This window comes from Pinus tabuliformis, chromosome 9 (genome assembly GCF_031772625.1).
Source record: "Pinus tabuliformis cultivar Carrire ecotype Pingquan chromosome 9, CPIR1, whole genome shotgun sequence".
Lineage (NCBI taxonomy): Eukaryota > Viridiplantae > Streptophyta > Pinopsida > Pinales > Pinaceae > Pinus > Pinus tabuliformis.
Window position 1 is genome coordinate 1,121,024,701 of NC_142307.1, and position 21,525 is coordinate 1,121,046,225.

Here is a 21,525-nt window from a genome sequence, read left to right on the forward strand (position 1 = left end):
TAAACAGGTACATGATGAACTTGAAGATTTACGAAGGTTTGAAAATGAATCTTTCATAGATTTTACGATTGGATTTTGATTAGTTTTCTTAATATTCAAAGTTGAAGATAAAACTTCATATATGAATTGACAGAATGGTTTGAATATGTTTGTTCCCTTCCTTGCATTCCATATCCATATGAGACAATTTCAAGTTTTGATGAATCTTCTTCAACTTCTATTAACATGATCGAAAATTCTGATATGGAAGTGCATACTAATCATGATGAAGTTATCTCTGCCATGTATGATAAATTTCTTCATTTGGTGCACACTTCCTACAAGATTAATGAATTTCATTCACTCCCACATGTTCATGAATCAAAATCACAAATCTTGGAGGAATTTGACAATCAACCTCAAGAAGATACCAACAACAAATTTGAAGAACCAGCGGCCTCAAAATCTGAAAATTAGCATGAAATAAAATCAGAAAATCAGTTAATAAATAAGCAATCATAAATAGAAATTGAATATTACAATAATGTGTAATCAACTACAGAAACTTCTGAATTTTATCATAATGATCAAACAAAAAATTCAAGGCAGCCAAGAAACATCCTTCAAGAAAGCATAAACAACCAAGTGGATGATCAACAATATGAAATTTGTAATGAAGAAAATGCACAAGATTCTGCAAATAGACATATTTTCAGGTTCATTTCTTCAAACTCACATTTCTCCCTTTATCCTGATATTTTTGCTAATAGTAATTCATCTCCTCTTTGCATTAATGTTGTTCCAGAAAATAGAGAGGCTGATATAAATGAATTTCTTGTTAGTTTTTATCAAGATAGAGAATCATTCAACAATAATTCTTCCGACATTAATGAACATATGCTTAATATTCCTTCTTGTTTTGATGCATCATATGGTAATGAAGAGAATTCTAGTGAATGTCATGAAGTCATTTATGATGATTACTTTGAAATTAAGAATATTGATTTATCTTACTCTTCATTAAATCCTCATGATCAAAGTCAAATCATATTTGAAAATGGAGAAAACTTCAATTTATAAATTGTTCCAATAAATTCTCATTTTCAAACATTTAACCATTGTCATGATTTCAACATTCAAGAACCCATCCCAATTTATGATTCTTATGATGAGCAAGTTCTCACTCCTATTCAGTCTTGAATCTTTCCCTCTTTAACAAGTTGACGTCTATTGGGAAAAATACTGAGAGGGGGGATGAATCAGTATTTTAAAAACTCACAATAATAATTTTCTTTTCTGAAATATGTACGCAACTTTACTAAACCCAACTCGCGTATTTATGTGTCTGTTGTAAAAGAAACTACTGTATGCTTAGTAAACCTGTAAAACAACTAATTCTTTATCTATCAAAATTGAACCAAAATGTAAGAAATTTATCAGGCATTTTATAAGCAGTAAGTAGGTGCAGTAAGAACATAATAAAGTATCACACATAAGGAACAGACATGAACACCAGGATTTAAGGTGGAAACCCAATGTAGGAAAAAACCACTTGTTGATTTCATCTCTGACGTATTTTAATATAAAAAAAAACATTTTACAATCTTTTACTAGTGTAGACTCATACCGGTATGCAGGCACCCACCTACAGAAGGTTACAACCTTCGCTCATTCTACAACTCCTACTAGAAGGGAGCTCCAACCCCCTGGCTCTTGTACTAGCATAAACTTGTACCAGTAAGAAAGAACCAACCTACAGAAGGCTACAACCTTCACTCATTCTCCAGCTGCTACTAGAAGGGAGCTCCAACCCCCTGATCTAATTTACCAACTACCATTGGCAAGAAACTTCAACTCCCTCAATTTTGGGGACCATGTTTCATAAATTTTCACACTAGATCCACCTGCTACAACACATCATAACTTGTAGGCCACTTTTCATCCAATTTTCAGACTAGACTTAAGCTCAATATCAATAATCAAACTGTAACTCATCACTGTAACACAATCATCAATCTCTGACACAACTGAATCAACCAATCACTGAAACTCAATCAATTGAAACTTAATCAAAACTCAACCAATCAACTGAAATTGTTAGATCACCGTAACTAGAATATCAAACATCATATTTCACATCATAGAAACCATATTATGTTACTACAAATCCTGATCAAGCATCTGTCAAAATGCATACACTACTTCGCTTAAGGCAACTTGCGTGTATACACACTTTTCTGTAGAGAAACCTTCGTATAGAGCTCAATATACTAAAAACTTGTAATTCTGAATCAAAAAGGAGTTTACCAGAGTTATTTTGAAATATTCTATTAGCTTACAAAACCGTCATACAATTAGAAACATCAATATTATTTTCAACCAATCAACATGTAACCAAATTCAACTTCATCATTTAATCAGTTCTACTTCAAACATTATCACTCAACCCATATCAACATGACGACATCATTGACATACATCAAATATACAACAACACTCATCAAGATGATCAATCATTTATGAACATAAACCCTTCCTTTATATATGCGACTTTGAAGAAATGAACTTGCGTGCATACGTGACTTCACACAGACCAACCTACGTATAGATCTACAAATTTTGACCTAAAATTGTGCAGCTCTAAAAACATCAGAAAGACCCAGATCTTATTATTCAAAGATAAAAACATGTGCCAATACTTAGATCTAGTCAATCCATGAGTAGATCATACAATGAAAAGTCAATTCAGGTCTCATGATCTTGATCCATCATTGTATTCATCAGTGCATTATTATTTCAGATCTATGTGTCAATTATGGCGCTTACAATGAAAATATACTTTAGATTGAAGTATTCATCAAAATCATTTCACGTGCACACTTAGCACTTTGATCTTCATGTCCTTATGTAGTTAGAGCCTTTTTCAATACCACAGGTCAAAACCATACTCCAACCAATGGTTTTCTTAGATGAGATCAAAACAAATGTTGTTGGGCTCAATACCACAAGGAAATACCATGGCAAGTACCCTTGGTATTTAGAATAAAATTGTACGTGCCTTTTCTTCTTTAAACTCGTGTGTATACATGACTTGGTCTTGACGAAACTGCGTATATATCTTCAAATATTCACCTGTATCAAACTTTTGATTTTGATCTATAAACCTTTGTCCCATCATTTTGTTATTATGTTCCATCACTTTGTCACCTCTGAACTGACCTATGGATTCTCTTGTTACCATATACTTGTTCTGTTATAAGTGAGTTTCCATCAAGGAAAACACATGCATCATTATGCCAACAATCTCCCCCTTTGGACTTGATGGAAACCATGTTGGTGTTGATCACCTCAACCTATAGAAACCTGTTAGATACATCAAATAATCATTATTAAAACACCAATATACTCTCCTCCTTTCACATCAAGGGTAAAGGGTGGACCGAAGCTCCCCTTTTGATCTAATTTGCACTATATTGTCCATGCTCCCCCTACACACACAATGAATCTTTAGAAATATTTTCAAATGAAGAACATGACTCTATAATTCAACTAAGTATGATCATCCTATCACTAAGGACTCATACTTACATCAATCACCCAACCAAGTGGGGATACATATTTGACTCAACCACCCAACCAAGTGGGATTACAAATTTGACATGACCTCAAAAGTCCATACATGATTGAATATGACAATTATTACATCATAGGTCTCCACATGACATTTACATCAAATGATAGATATGACATTAATAACAAAGACCAAATACCTAAACAATACCATGATATTTATCAACAATTATCATACACCATATATGATCTTCACCATAAGCATCTATGAATAGCATCAAGAACAACAACTTATATATGTCCATCATTACTACAGATCCATTTGGGCACATCACTCCCATCATCGAGGTCAATGTTTTAGGGCTCATCAAACCCTAATTTCAGTTGCTACATGCCCTAAACAGGTCACCCTTTTGAATGCCTCCTTCCCAGACAGTTTCATGACTTGAAGACATCCTGAAATGAACTCTAAAGGGACCACTGCAAGTAGGCCCATGTAAGGGTGGACTGCAGAGTAGTTGAGTCCATGCCAGGGTGCTTTGTAGAGCACTTAGGCCCTTTTTCACCTGTGCTAGGCGAGATTGAGAAAAATTCACATAGGGTTTGGGGAATATTCTTATCTCTTGGAGTCATCTAGAAATTTCCCTCACTTATCAACTCCTATGAGCCCGAAAATGGATGAGGAATGTGTTAAGATGCATCATATCCTCTCATACCTTACCTTTCTCCATGGAACTAATTCTAAGTATGGAAGGCCATTCAATACCCCCATTTATAACATGAACTCCTTCATCTTCCTATAAATTGAACACTCATCTAAGTGATCAAGGGTTGGACTATGTTGAATTGTCAGGAGATAATGTTGCTATGAGAATTGACTTTGAGACAAGTATTGTTATGCTACAAGTTTGTCATGCTTTTGATGTGATGTGGATGGGATCCAAGATGGAGTAATGACTTCGAATCAGACTTCATGGTTGTAATTCCTTCTTCTATTCAATAAAGTATTTGAACCTTTTTCCCATATTATTATCTTGTTATATGATGCTTATATGAGTGGATGTATCTGATTCCATTTACTTGTATTCAATAGATCTTTTGCTTTGATCAGTTCTTTGCCGTATGTTGATGTTTACAGGTACTTATCACATGTGTTAAGTACGGGAAGGAGCGACAAGATCGATACAAAGGAGACAAGAGGAAAGCGGAACTACAAGTAGGTCTTCTCATCTTCTTTGTCTTATCTATTTCTTATAGTAAAATGTTAAAGTGCTTTAAATTGTTGTTCTAGATATGGCTACTTATCTATGAAATTAGTATTTATCCGTAGATACAAAATTCTCCAAAACAAATTGGCGACTCCTCTGGGGACAAATCATCCTTCCTAGTAGCTTATACACCTCCTAGGACACTCTTGTAGACCCTACTTGTGTTCATTGATTGTATTTCATCTCTTTTGCATTGAATGTTGGTCAAAAACTGTGTCAAATTACCTCTTGAAATGGATCACTGTCACTCGCGCAGGCCTGTGAGGGACACAGTGCGCTGCAGAGCACCCTTGGCTTAGGGACAGTGCTTTGAAGCGCACTATCTCCCATTCAGGGTTGTGCTGATCCTCCTAGGTTTAGTTTCCCACCTTTGGATTGATTTTTTTGCCAAATTTCCTTTGTTTGATTGCTTGCTGATTGGTTAATGAATGTCATGTCTCAGAAAACAAGTTTTTATCTCCTTTGCTAGCCCTAATTTGAAATGGTTGATTAATGTTTCTTAAATGTTTTCTTTGTCATTATCGATCCATAGTCAAAGTTAGATTATAGTCAATTAATCTTTGTTTGAAAGAAATTGTCGTAAAAGTCTTCTTTTCCTTCAAAACAGAACTATCGTAAAGTCTTTGTTCTTGCTAAAGATTGATTGATCGTATGTGCATTACTTTCCTTTTGTTCATATTCACATTAAGGAAATCGAAAAGAAATACATGCATTTTGCATTGAAAAGTTTCTGTGTGCTCATACTAGGAATAGTTTAGGGAAATTGCATTAGATTGTGCTCTTTGCTCTTTGATCGAAAGAAATCTAATTGCTCTATCCCTATTAGCTAAGATTTTCATTGTTAAATTGAATGGAAAGACTGCTTATCATGATAGTTGCATTCCTAGGAATTTCAGAATACATCACATGATGAACTTGAAAGGCAAATTCCTAAGCAAGATCAACTTAAAATTAACATCAATTTACCTAATGGATCATTGTCACCTAACAAAAAACATTTACTAGTTCTAGGCTAGAGACGTGTTCTTGCGTCATAAAACAAAGCAGTGGTCGCTAACTTGTCTGCAATACATCCCGAGTGTGATACCTCATTCCACGTACGTGAATATATCGTAGCTCATCCAAGTACCTTTGGGTATATAGGGAAGTATTACAGTACGTAAAGTATATGGGAATTCTCTCACTATGTGGTTTTGCATTAGACAGTGCTTATACGGGTTGGGCCTCTACATACTTTCGGGTATATATGGGAGGAAAAAAATAGGTTGCTATCCATCCTTAAGTAACCGATTCAACCGCCTTGTACAGTGTGATACACCAAACACAACATTCAGGGAGATTACCTGCCCGTACTTTTTAGTTCACCAGGAAGTATTCTGCAGTTCACAGTTGCTTGGTAAACCTTTTTCCTAATTTACCCATTTTTGGTTATTTATGTTTTGCAATAAAATTAATAAGCAATCGTGGAGGAAAATCAACGCTTACCCCATCATTCACAGAGAGCAGTAAGAAAACTTCCTTTGCCACCCGAAGTTACACCTATTCGGTCAAAGCGGTCTCGTTTAACTGAGTCAAGTACATCAAGAACTCATGGTTCTTCATCTCAATTACCAAAATCATCCATTTCAGTAAGTAGTGAGACTCCATTTACTCCAACTATTTCTGGTACATCTATTACTAGAGAATAAGTTTCACAATTACCTAAGGACACTATTGTTATCACCCCAAGAAACTCTCCTAGGTTGTATATCAGAGATGCTCGGGAACATTACAAACTCAACAAAATGTTGGATAAATTGGTGGATGAATGAAAGGAATGCTGCATATTCAGTCAGATAACCACTTCTACTATGCTTAACCCCAGGCATTGGTGAACACACCCAGACTACAAGGCTTTTAACCACCAATTACTCATAGTTTTAAAGAAAATGTGATGATGGAGAACACTGATCACACCAGCAGATGCACAGGACCCTGTGATGGTTAGCTGCAACCAGCTAAAAGGTCTGTAAATCTGTTTTCTAATATACAGACAGGATGACAGCTCTCTGGCATTAAAATAACAAAAACCTACAAACAAATTCAATGATACATGCTAAATCCTAACACAGAGGTGGGATGACAGCCCCTCTAATGCTAAACATTAACAACACATGAATAAATGCAAAACAAGCACAACCTGGAACAACAAGAAGAAGTGGACAGTGAGCAATTAATAGCAAAAGAAGCTTGCATTAGCTAAAAATGAAGACCAGACGCTGCAGGTATCACAACAGTTACAATCTCCAGAAGTTGAACCTTATAGCAAAATAACACTCATCAACCTATTACATTCTATCTTCTAAGTATATATGGAGGTTGATTACAAAATATCTCTGCTATGCTAAGCGTGGAGGTGTCTTAATGGACCACCAACCACATTTACAATCTGAAATGGGCCTTTGCTACAGTCTGAGAGCTTTAATGAACAAAATCGACCCTTCTGGATATTCTGTTGTCCCTCTATGATCAGGCGGAATGCTGACTGAAAGAAACCCATAACCATTCAATGCTTTTAACTGCTCGAGGCATTCCTTTTTTGTCCTTGGGTGTACACTACATTGAACATAGTAGTTGAAGCTTTAATTGTGCAAAGAGCAAGTAGATCATCGCCTTCATCCTTCGGGTAAATTATATGGTTCAGAGGCACAAAAACAATATTGATGCATGAGTGGGCTGGGATTAATCGACAGCCGTCAGATTGCACGAATGAACATCGTAGATTGGACTACGGAGGCCATCGGAAGACAATGGAATCGGATGAACGAGTGTGGGCCATCGGATCATTGTTGAGCAGATCCGACGGCTATCGGGTGGAGGAAGTGATCGACATTTAACGAGCGGGAGGATGGTGGTATAGCGGGCGGGCGGTATTCCCCGCACCACCTACAGGAATGGGCAGTATACGTATAGGGCGGGTGCGATTGAATAAGGTTGCGACATGTGGCAATCAGGTCCGGCGGGAAACCACCTTCCCCGTGGGCTATCGCATGCGCAGCTTGCGGGGAGAGGGCTAGCGAATGGCGTTGGATTATATGGCAGGCGTAATCGGACAACGAAAAAAGGTCAATGGTTAACGGGGGGTGATGTGACAAGTGAGGGCCTGCCAATATTAAATTTATTTGTATGGGCGTGGCTATAATGTATTAAAACGTTAGTGTCGGGAATAAACAAATAAAAGGTTTATGCGGGGTTATGGGAGGAAAACAAGGACAAAGGGATTTAAAGGGGAATGAGGAGAATTTAAGGGGAAGGAGGAAACAGAGGTGTGGGGAGCTATGAGTACATGGGCAGAGTGAAGGGGAAAGAGGCGGGCTGGCCACTGCAACTCCTGATTTCTCATGGAAAACCCGCTCAAGCATGCATATTAACCCTTGAATGTCAAGATCAATAGCAGAGCTAACAACTATAATTAATACTAGTGAAACAATAACCGAAGTTGTTCAACAGAAAGTTGATCCTCAACTTGAAGTTTCTCAACAAGAAATTACTTCTAAACTTGAATCAGTTCAACCAGAAGTTAATCTAGAACCTATCACAATTCAAACATAAGTTACTTCTAAACTTGAAGTTGTTCAGGAACCTCTCCTTGAAACTGTTGTTCTTTTACCAGAACATCTAGACTTCGAATTTGAACATTCAGAAGTTGTTACTTTATTGGAAGGTGATTAACCAGTTAACCCTCATACATCAGTAACTACTGAAACTTCCACTTTACCAACACCAAAAGTCTATTACGGACCTAACGGTGAAGTTCTCCGACCTGGTTTGATTTCTATTGAGGAAGAATTTGAAGAAGATGCTACACCTGGAACCCCATTCCATTTTGGAACTGATCTTTATCTTTACCCTCATACTCATCATTTTACTTCTCCTTTTGGTCCTACTTCTTTTCAAGTACTTGTTGATTCTTTAGGGCATCTATTGGGTCGGTTAACTATGGCTAAACAACCATCAACATCTCAGACTGTATCATCTGATGTAGCTATGGTAGAATCTTCCTTCGCAACCTCTTCGATGTTTTCTACTACTCCTAAGTCACATCTGTATGGTGAATCGTCCATCCGGTTAGTTACCAATCTTTGTCTGGAACCCACTCAGGGGTTGCTTCTACGCCATGGTCATCACCCATGTCCTCAACCGAAATGTTACATGGTTCTTCATTTACGGGAACTCAACAGTTTGATCTTGTTTGGAGAGTAATATGCTTATTCACCTTATCCTCCATATTCTGGAGGACCATCATATGGTAGTATTCCGTCGTATTCAGGTCAGTCTGGAATGCGAGTCTGTCAATGGCAACCAACAATGCTAGTTCAACCAAGGCTTGTGTATCCAACACAAGCAATGCAAATTATATCAGCTATTCTTACTACACCTGTTGTTACCACTCTACCGCAGTCACAAGTTCAAATGGTTGTATCTCAACCTATACAAAATGGATTCCCACCATATGGAAAGAAATATGCTTATTCACCTTATCCTCCATATTCTGGAGGACCATCATATGGTAGTATCCCATCATATTCAGGTCAGTCTGGAATTCGAGTCTGTCAATGGAAACCAACAATGCCAGTTCAACCAAGGCTTGTGTATCCAACACAACTGATGCAAACTGTGTCATCTATTCCTACTACACCTGTTGTTACCACTGTACCACAGTCACAAGTTCAAACGGTTGTATCTTAACCTGTACAAATTGGATTTCCACCATATGGAGAGAAATATTCTTATTCACCTTATCCTCCATATTCTGGAGGACTATCATATGGCAGTATCCCATCGTATTCAGGTTAGTTTGGAATGTGAGTCTGTTAATGGCAACCAACAATGCCAGTTCAACCAAGGCTTGTGTATCCAACACAACCAATGCAAATTATGTCAGCTATTCCTATTACACGTGTTGTTACCATTGTATCACAGTCACAAGTTCAAATGGTTGTATCTCAACTTGTACAAATTGGTCCTTCTACCCCTTAACCACAATTTTTGGGTCAGGAAGTCCAAGTTTCTCAGGCTGGTGTACAACAACCGCTTGTGTCCAAGGTCCAAAAACCTCAGGTTAGTGTACCTTTATCTGGAGTGACTTAGGCTTACACTGGTATAGTTTATTCACAACCTGGTCAACCTTACATTGCTAGGCAAACAACAGCCATTGAATCAACAACAGTTGTACCAACAACAACAACAATTGATTCAACAATCATGGTAACCCCAATATCAACAGCCTCAATTCCAGCAATTCCAACCCGAATTTGGACCTGCCCAACAAGCTCAACTTGGGTTTGGAAAATATCAAGCTTACCAAGGTCCTGGTCAACAAGGCTTTGCTGGTTATGGACAACTGCAAATTCAACCTAGTTATCAACAACCACCTTATATTGGATTTTTTCAACAACCACCTTATCAAGGTTACCAGATACAGATTCTCTATGCTGATATGAAAAGACTTATTGCTCAGGAAATTCCATCATATCTTGGGTATGCTCAACTTGAATTGAATCGATAATTGTTGTTTGTAGAAACTCTTGAATTAGTAGATTTGAATCGGCTCACTAATGATCCAATTTTATATGCACCTTGGTGGCCGGTGATTCTTCATAAGTTACCTTCTGACATTCTGAAGTTCAATGGAAATCCCAGAGAAGATCCATCAAATCATTTCATGACTTTTCATTTGTGGTGTTCATCAAACTCCTTAAATGATGACTCAGTTAGACTCTGTCCTTTCCAAAGAACGCTTACTAGTCCAGCTGCGAAGTGGTACATTGAGTTACCACGATCTTCTTTCGACAACTTTACGACTTTAGCCACCAAATTTTTGACCCATTTCCAGTTACCTATCAGATACGAGACTGGAACGAAACTCATAACCAACTTTAAGCAGACTAATACTACTCATATATCAGATAATATTCATGAGTGGTGGCATCATTGTCGAATGGTTAAGACTTATGTTCCTGATCAACTTTTGGCTGAGTGGTTTATAAAATCCTTGCTGCCATCAATCACCGAAAATGTGGAAAAAGGTGGAGTTGTCACAAAAGAGCAAGTAATTTCTCATGCCCAATATTTGGATTTGATTTATACAGAATCTGGCACGCTCTACGACAAGATTTTGAATGCACCTCGACCAGCTTTCACTGTTCCTCCTCCTCCATAATCGAGTAAGGACTCTCATGCCGACGATGGTGTGATTGGTTCTTCGAGCATGCAAACGGTAGGTAGACCATCTGGTCAAACACTTGCCATTTCCAATCAAACTTCCAATGCATCAAAAAACACTCTTGCTTCCGAAGTCAATGCCATGTCATCTGACAAAGGCAAGAATCAAAAGCAACCAGGAGGTAAGAAGAAGGGGGAAAACAAGAAGAAATAATGTAATTCCCCTCAACGGAAATCATTTGATTCCTCTACTTCGGCAAGGAAACCTCGTTATCCATGTCTAATCTGTAATGACGAGCATTTTACAAGAGATTTTCCACACTGCTCGGAAGTCTCTAAGCTTTTAAAGACTTCTAACACATCTGCAGTGTTGACTGATCTGTTTCCAAACCCAGAGACACATTTGGTTGTGATAGACCATGCTTCCAAATCCCAAGTACTTATGTTGTCCATTACAAAGCCTCAAAATGAAGTGTTGGTGTTGACACGAAATAAATATTATGGAAATCCATCATCATCGTCGAATAATCAAGCCACTGATCAACCTAATCCTTCGACTTCGACTTCATCTGAAAATATTCCACCACCTATTGCACTAGAATTGACAATAAAACCACCAAAGGGAGTTGTGCATAAATCGACATTTAACCCTCGAGCTCGAGCAGCTCAAAATTATAACATAGTAGAAGACCTTGCTTAATCACCTTCTGCTATGTTGACACCCGAGGTGTTACAAAACTATCCCTCCTAGAAGTAGGCTTTGCTATCAGCAATTGGTGGAATAGACCCTACGGATTCCAATCTTATGGTTTTTAACCATGCAGGATATACACCACAGTTACTGGCACAATTAGCTTTCCTAATTCAAGTAAAGGCTCTCAATAAAAATGTTCACTAAACTATTATTGATGAGGGGGCATCAACTTACATTATGTCAATGAACTACTGGAAAACACTTGGTTCACCGTCGTTGTCATGATCACCAACAACGTTAAAAGCTTTCGATTTATGAACGTATATGCCTTGTGGGATTTTGAGTAACCTGCAAATTGAGCTAGAGGGAAAAATTGTTACTATTGAAGTTGAGGTAGTTGACGGACCCCTCGACTACAACATTTTACTGGGAAGGCCATGGGTATATTCTATGGCTGTTGTGGTTTCCACGTACTTTCGTACGATTGCATTCCCTCATAAAGGTGGAATCACAGTTATCAATCAGCTTGCCTTGTTTGCATCTAGTTCTCAGGCTATTGAAAGCATTCCGTTGGTACACAAACCCCCGTTATCACTTCAAAATGTTGGTTTAGGTCTCTTTAAATATCCTTCCCTAATGGGTACTTTTATGCTACCGTCACCATTTGATTTGGTGGAAGTGGAAAGTAGAGACTTGCAACATGATTTCCTCCACCTCATCTGATTTAAGGAGGATTACCAACAATTCTGAAGTTGATACTAACATTGAAGTTATGCTGCTAAGGCCCATTGAGCTTGCATAGAAATCAATTTTTCTGGCTTGTACAGAAAACCCAAATCCACTTTCACCAATTGTACGGGTAGACCGTTCATTACAATATGGTACTTCTTCAGATCTTTTTTCACGTATACTTTCTACGGATGAAGGAATCATCCATTCAGTGATGATAGGAGAAGAACCTTGGGAAGATTATCATCATCGTTCCCATCTTCCAGATGACATTGAAGATTATTCAAATGAACTTAACCACTCTTGAGTTGTTGATTTCCTTTCAAATTTTGTTTTCATAGATACAGTAGATTCTAAACAAAACCTGTCAAATATTGAAGAAACGATTTTTATTAATATTTCGACCAAACCTAATGCTATAGAAAACATTCATGTCGGCAAATCTTATTCTCCATTAGAACTTGATAATTACCGTACTCTCTTTTGTGAATTTCGAGATATATTTGCATGTTCATACAAGGAAATGCGAGGAAAAGACTCTAGTATTGTTCAACATGAAATAAAAATGTATCCTGATGTCAAACTAGTACGACAGTGGCTTCGACCTGTTCATCCAAAGAAATCCGTTGCCATTAAAGTAGAAGTTGAAAATCTTTTGCATGCTGGTTTCATTTACCTTGTGCCTCTTACTAATTGGGTTTCCAACATTGTTCTTGTCATGAAAAAACAAGGGACAATTCGAGTGTGCGGCGATTATAGGGATGTAAATCAGGCATGTCCAAAAGACAATTATCCTTCTCCTTTTATCGACTAGATAATTGATGAATTTGTTGGATGCGAAATTTTCTCATTTATGGCTGGTTTTTCTGGTTACAATCAAATCAATATCCACCCACATGACCAATCTAAAATAGCGTTTATTTGTCCATGGGGCACATTCGCTTATAGGAAACTCCATTTCGGTTTGAAAAATGCAGGGGCCACATTCTAGAGGGCAATGAACTATGCCTTCCATGACATCAAGCACATTGTTCAACCTTACCTTGACGATTTACTTGCTCATTCACGAAAGCAGATTAATCACTTGCAACATTTGAGAGCAATATTTTTACAGTGTCGACACTACAAGATACGACTCAATCCACACAAATGTGTGTTTTTTGTTGGTTCTAGTCGATTACTTGGATTCCTAGTGTCTAGAGACAGAATTTGACTCGATCCACTAAAGGTTCAGGCAATTCTTGATTTGCCTCCACCTTCAAATCTTTTACAGTTATAGAGACTCCAAGGGAAGGCTAACTTTTTGAGGAGGTTCATTCCCAATTACGCTGAAATGGCTAAAGGTTTTACACGTCTTTTGAAAAAGGGGATACCCTTCCATTGGGATCACGTTGCACAAGCTTCTTTTAATGCTCTTAAAGATACCTTCACTAGAGCGTCATTAATGTATTCTCCAAATTATCAAAATGACTATTACCTGTATCTCGTCACTGCAGATACAACCATTGGCATGGTTTTAGTCCAAGAAGAAGATGGGATTGAACATCTGATATATTATTTGAGCCGCAATCTCAATGATACAGAAAGTAAGTATTCTTATGTCAAAAAGTTAGCTTTGGCAGCTGTGCAAGCTATTCAGAGATTTCGCCACTACATCCTGCTCTGGAAGACCACTGTCATTTTGAATTGCAACCCTATGACATATATTTTGTCATGTCAATTGCTGGGGGGCAAATACTCAAAATGGATAATCATTTTGTAGGAGTTTGATCTAAAATTCATCAAGTCCAAATCAAAGAAATCTCTCATTTTCGCCGAGCTACTTTGTGACCTTCCCTCGAACTCCATTTATTCAACATCTAAACCATCGATTTTGGATGAGTATTTATTCCTGATATCGTCATCTAACCCGTGGTATGGAGATATACTAATTTATCTCCAGACCCAAACTTTCCATCCTGATACCTCTCACTCACAACAATGACGTATCCGATACCAAGCCAAAGATTATCTGATCATTGGTGACACTCTTTACCGTCATGGTATTGATACAATTTTACGGAGGTGCCTCACACATGAGGAAGCCAAGAAAGCATTGAATGATCGCCATTCAGGTGCTTGTGGTGGACACTTATTTGGTTATGCTACCGTGCAAAGAATTCTTCGTGCTAGTTACTTCTGGCCTAGTATATTCAAAGATTGCATAATTTCCATCAAAAGTTGTCATGAATGCCAGATCTATGACCATAAAGTTAGATTACTACCTGCACCATTGCATCCAGTCGTTTTTGTTGGACCATTCGCCAAATGGGACTTTGACTTCATGAGATGTAACCCCACCTCGGTCGAGGGGCATGGGTATATTATAGTTGTCGTTGACTATTTTACCAAATGGGCCGAGGCAATGCCAACATTAAACAACAATGGTGAAACGACTACTCTTTTCTTTTTCAACCATGTGGTTGCCCAGTTTGGTGTACCACAGGCCATAGTTACAGATCATGGGTCGCATTTTTGCAATCACATGATGGTTGAGTTGACTGCTAAGTTAGGACTGTCACATGATAGTTCTACCCCTTATTACCCACAAGCAAATGGACAAGTTGAGGCCATCAACAAAGTTCTTAAGAGAATGTTGCAAAGAATGATAGGGGTTCATAAACAAAAATGGAATTTAATCCTGTACTCTACCTTGTGGGCATATCGAACCTTGGTGAGAAATGAAACTAGATTCACACCCTTTCAGTTGGTGTACAGTTTGGAAGCAATCTTATCGATACAATGTGAAATTTCATCTCTCAAACTCGTGATTGACCTGTTACTCGACACTTCCGAAGAAGAAGCGTGTTTCTTGGAACTTATCCATCTAGATGAAACCCGTCATGATGCCGCATTGGCTAATGAAGCGCATAAGAAACGAATCAAGGTGCAATATGATAAAAATGTCAAGCCTCATATCTTCTTAGAAGGAGACTTAGTCTTGCTTTGCGATCGGGAAGCTGATAAACTTGGAGTAGGGAAATTTGAACCGATGTGGATGGGTCCTTATATTGTCAAGTGTGTTTTGGCAAAAGGTGCCTATGAGTTAGTAGACTTTGATGGGATTCCATTGTCGCAACCCCAAAATGGGTTGTACCGCAAACATTACTATGCTTAATTGAGTGTAGTAAAACTCATAGTATATATGCTTTCATTGCATGTGTGTGTCTTTTAGAGTTTTTTTATCTGGTTAGTAATCTTCTTTACATTTGTTGGAGATGTCGGAATCTTCAGAACCATTTGTTGGTTACACCGATGGTGCTAGTCGTAGTACACAGAACCTATCTTCTGCAACATGGGCTATTTTCGCTCCAAGTGGTGAGTTAGTGAGTTTTCAAGGGATTTGTATCATCGTTCAACAAAAAAATATCATTAAGTATAGCGCATTGAACGAACTTCTCTCTGATGCCATTTCACTTGGCATTTGCCGAATCATCATTAGGCTGGATTCACAACTCATTGTACTACAACTTACAAGTGTGTATACTGTCTGAAACCCAACAATTCTTCGTATGTTCCTTAGAGTTCGTATTTTGGAAAGGCATTTTGAATACATTCAATATCAACATATTTCCAGAAACTTTAACACATTAACTGATTCTCTAGCGAATTATGTGTTAAATAGACATTTGTGACACATGTAAAAGTAACATTTTCAATTCACATCATTAGTTGAATAGGATTGCACATAACCATAGAAAACTATGAAAGTAAAATAGATAGATGTTTTAAAAGTTTTTACAAAATTTGTGTCCAAGACAAGTTTGGTCATCTGACCCAAAAACTCAAAATGCATGCAAAATATCCTAAGTAGACCTAGTGATGCTCATAATAACAGTTCATAGCCTATTCTATCATGTGCAAAAGCCTCATCCAATGGATAGGAACACCAATAGTGTGGCGTTGCAGCCTCATAGGTGTGGAGTACCGAAGAACGTATGTTTTTATTGATTATTTCGTCATCTTTTCTTTAGAATTGTAACCTCTTTGCATCATGAACTAGGTAGATAATAAGAAATCATGACACAATCTATAGGATTTATACGCAACACAAAAACACTAATAATTGCTATTTCTTATGCACGAAAAGGGAAAAACGAAAGATTGTCGTTCCAAAGAAAAAGACAGGGCCAAGTTAACTGTTGTCCCTTTGGCAGGGAACCATATGCAAACAAGGCGATCTAAATTAAAACATATCAGCCAAGGAAAGGAAAAGGAGATATCAAATCGGCGCAAGAGAACAAGGGGATAACTAGAATTAATAGTTTGGAAAATCCCTTAGGATCCTTTGATCCTGAGGGATTGCTGCCTTAACTATTTTTGCATCCTTGATATCTCCGCTTTAGTTGTTATAAAAAGGGGCAGCATTGCTAGCCCAGGGGGGTGATCTACTGTTATTTTTCTATGTAAATTTTCTCTGTATTTGAAACTTTGATTATCGACTCTCGTTGAGAATTGAATCACTGTAACTCTGTTTTAATGCTTTAATATAAATCTGGTTGTTGTTTCATCTTTGATCCTGGAATAATCTCAAGCGGTGTATCCCTGGAGGCAAAGGGCCCGCCCCGGTGGAACACTTACTCCTATATCATTATCTTTAGTTCGTGCGTGGTTTTCATTATCAGCTTTGTTCGGTAATCTGATGTGTTTTGTTATTTTATATCACAACTTTGTTATATTTACAATATCGTTCTCTGTAACAGGAATATCGTATTGTTCATTCTGACTTTATAACATATTGTTGTTCCTTTAAGTCATTGATGTAACAATATTGTTCTTTACAGAATGCTATTGCTGTTCAATTACAGAGTAACCAGGCTGTAATATTCTTAAGTTGGTATTACTATATTCATCTATGGTTTATACTTAATTATGATTGTTGTTCAATTGACATTGTTGTTCCATTATGAATTACAATCGTTATTCTTTATAACTAAGACTGATATTTGTAGTACCGAAATCAGATTACTGTTTTTCTCAATACTAAGGTGTGTCGTGTGTGTTATTTATTTCGGGTTACTGTACATTCACAACTGGATCTAAGCGTTGTTCTGTATTTCATTACTAATTAGTTGTCGTTCTATTTCCATTTTTTGTCTGATTTATTCCTAGAGTAAAGATTGCTATCTGATTTCTGTAGGATATGATTGCTGCACTTATTCCTGTAGATTAAAATGTTCTTGTTTATAAGAATCAGTTGTTGTTACATTTTCTTAGTTGTTGTTCCATTTCCTAGTTGCTGTTCCATTTCCTGTTATTTGCGTTCTCATTGTTTTGGTGTGCAGAACAATCTAAAACTGTAGTGGGTGTTGACATTTGTTGTCTAGTTCACAGATTGATGATTTGTTCCTTGATTGTCTTTAATTACATTAGTTTACAGAGGGATGAGTTACTATTACTGGACCCTTGGCTGATAAATTACTTAGTATTTTGCATGCATGATTTAGGTTTTAAAGTGCTTTGTTGTAAGTAGATCTTGTTTTAAGCATCCGTTTGCTCTTGTATTTTGAGCACTGTACTACTAGCATTACTCTGACAAATGATAGCCTCAAACTGAGTACACTCTTTGAAATAACAAATCGTTCTTGGATTGACAAGTTAATGTGAGGTAATTAGAGGTGAAAATACCCTTTTTATGGCTCAACATTTTGGCGTCGTTACCGGGGAAGAGTGTAGCCATTTGTTTCTTTTTCAGAGTAGTGTAAGATCTTGTTAGGAAAGAACTGGGTTTTAAAAACGAAAGGTAAGAACCTGCGTGTGGAGTATGTAATAGCCCTGCTCCCCTGCCACTTTCCTGCAGATTTGTTGCTATTTTGTTTGGGTAGAACTTAGCAGTCGATTTGAGTGCATGACTAAGTAGAAAAGGCCTGAAAAGAATCCCAAACCTCTACCCAAGCCCGATAAAGCTAAGGGGATGATGACCCTTGGCCAATCGACCTTTATATACGAAATCCTTAAGAAAGCAGAATCTCAGCCTTCAGTAGGACCTAGAAAAGTTACTTCTAGACAGCCTACTAGTTCCCTTCAGGCCACAGGATCACCATCTGTAGCCTTTGCTGAGGTGCATAGTCAAACCGAAGAGCAAGATTTTCAAGAAATTGAAAATTCTAGCCCAAAATCATTACAAGAAGGGAACCTTAGCAATCTTTGTGAAGGAAGAGGAGAAACCAGAGAGACTGAAGAACCAAGATATCCCCTTGGGGTAATTCAGCCATTAAGCAGTGCAGATAAGGGAAGTGCTGCAAAAATCATTTATAACGAAATTCAAGAGCCTGAATCCCCCCAGACGTTAGGCACTCTCATTATCCCAGATAAAGGAAGTGTTGTCAAGACCATTCCCATTAGAGCCATTCCCCATCAACAACCTAGGAATACCCTCCTAAACATCCAAGAAGGTTATTGGCATATATTTGACCAAATGGCCCAAAACCAGCCAAACACCTAAACCTCTACACTGCAATACCCCATTGTGGATACTGCAGCTAATGCACCTATGAAAGCAATTCCTCTCCAGCATATCCCTACATTCCATGGCCTTACATCAGAAGATTCAGATGCATTTTTGTTTGAATTTGATGTGTTGTGTAGAGGATATGACTATACCACCGATCCCTAGAAATTGAAATTATTTCCCTCTACATTAAAAGGGGCTGCTCTAAGATGGTTTATGGGATTAGGTGGTGGTGTTATAAATAACTGGGACCAAATGAAAGAGTCTTTTCTAAAAAAATATCATGACTATTGCAGGTCTAGAGAGTTAAAAGATGAAATATTTCAGATGGTAGTTAGACCAAATGAAACATTAGAAGAATATGTAGAGCGCTTCCAGTATAATCTTCAAAGATATCCTTATGCATCATTACCCTTACTTGATAATGTGTTAAAAACAACATTAATTAGGGGAATGAAAGAACAATGGATTGAAACACTAAAAATTATGGGGAAAGGAGATATTTATCAAGAAAATTTGCTAACATTATTGATTTATGTATCAAGAGCTCGAGAGGTAGCACAAGACTAAAACCAGTAGAACATGATCGGTTTACAAGAGATAACAGAACTTCAGCATAAGGAGTAACTCATGCAGAAATTGAAATTTATTAGAAAATTTTAAAACTGACATATTGGGGACACTGAAAACACAACTTGATATTATGCAGGCCAAACAAAAGCAAGCAGAGGCAGAACAGAATTTGGCAATCTTCTATCCCCAATGCAGAAAGAAACATAGCCATAAGGAGTGTCCATTAGATTCAGTCCAAGTTTGCGCCATTTGTACAAAAGACCATTCTATAGAGAGCTGCCCCTCACTTCCTGGATTGAAAGCAGTATACAAGGAAGCAGAAGAAGAACCAAAACCAGTGTATCTACTCAATCAGCACCGTCAATGGCAGCCACAGCAATCAGGTATGTTTTCATACCCAGCTTCTTCTTTTCAGCCTCCACAATATCATGCTCAACAATATAATACAATGTGGAAAAATCAACCTTCCTTCCCGAATTGGTCACAACAATCATTTCCTTCATCATCTCCATGGCCAAATCAAGCAAGCCAACCCAGTTGGCCAAATTTTCCCTATACCCCACCATATTGGCAAAACAATGCATATCCAGCACAATGGGCTCCTCCTACTTCACAGAGTCAAGCCTGGCAGACAAACTGGCAAAGACCGATGAATCAGCCAGTAGGAACCATCCCACTCCCTCAACCTACACTACCAGCATTACAACAAAACCCCCAGTCTAATTTAAGACCGCAACCCCTAGCCCAACCCAACCCTAATCCAAATAACAGACCAGTCCAATCTATTCAAATAGTGGAAACGCCGAACATAAGAACCGATCTAAGGGAGTTTAATGATCTTCAATTAAGATCTGGGCGTATCATTGAAACAGAGGGAGATAAAACAACTCAAGTTGAAAATAAATTACCTATGGAACAACCGCCACAAGAAGAGGAAGTGACCAGACAACAAATGCATAATCCAGCAACCACATCCTCTCCTCCATTCCTAGAACGCTTAATTATACCTCAACCTATACAATACTCTGATTTTGACATTCTGGGAGAACTACAAAACTTGTACATAAAAATCCCACTCCTCCAAGTCATTCAAGACATTCCGATATATGCAAAGACTATCAAAGAGCTATGTATAAAGAAACCAAGGAGGAAAATAACAAGCAACCCAAAAGTCCAAGTAGTTGGCACTCTATCCAATTTATTATCAGGGAAAGAAACACCCGTTAAATACGAAGACCCAGGAAATCCAATAGTAACCATACAAATCAATGGACAAACCTTCTCAAATGCCTTAGTTGATCTAGGAGCTGCAATTAATATCTTAACAATCGCCACTTGTCAAAAACTGGGCATTACATCAGTAGAACCGACCTCCACTTTATTAGAACTGGTTGACCGATCTGTGGTTTGGCCAGAAGGCACACTACATGATGTCATGGTATCCGTTGACTCCCGGGAGTATCTGACTGATTTTCTGATAATAAACCCCAAAAACCGACTTGATGGACATCTGTTGATTTTAGGCAGACCTTGGCTTGCAACTGCCGATGGTTATATGCCGACAAGGCAATATGACCATAACTAGAGGGGCAGATATGAAGAACCTAGCTTTATATCCTCCAGTGCAGCCAAGTGTCACAATAATAAAAACTAACAAGCACCATATATCAAACCTTACCGAAAATATTAGATCTCCATTAACCGTAGAAGAGGCCCTCGATTTCAAATATCAAACAGAAGATGATGCCATTAACAATTTTATTAGCCAAATTGAACCCAGATCCCACATACAATGTCACATGATAGAAGCAGCATTTGATAATGAATTAAAAGAAGATCCTCTTAAAGATACGCATGATCAAACAATACCTACTACCTCTGTCTCAAAGAGTAAAATTGACCCAGGAAAGACTTTAAACATTAATGCCAACCTGACTCCTGAACAAGAAGAGAAGCTCATCCAACTATTGAGGAAATACAAAGAAGCATTTGCATGGGACTATCTTGATATGAAAGGA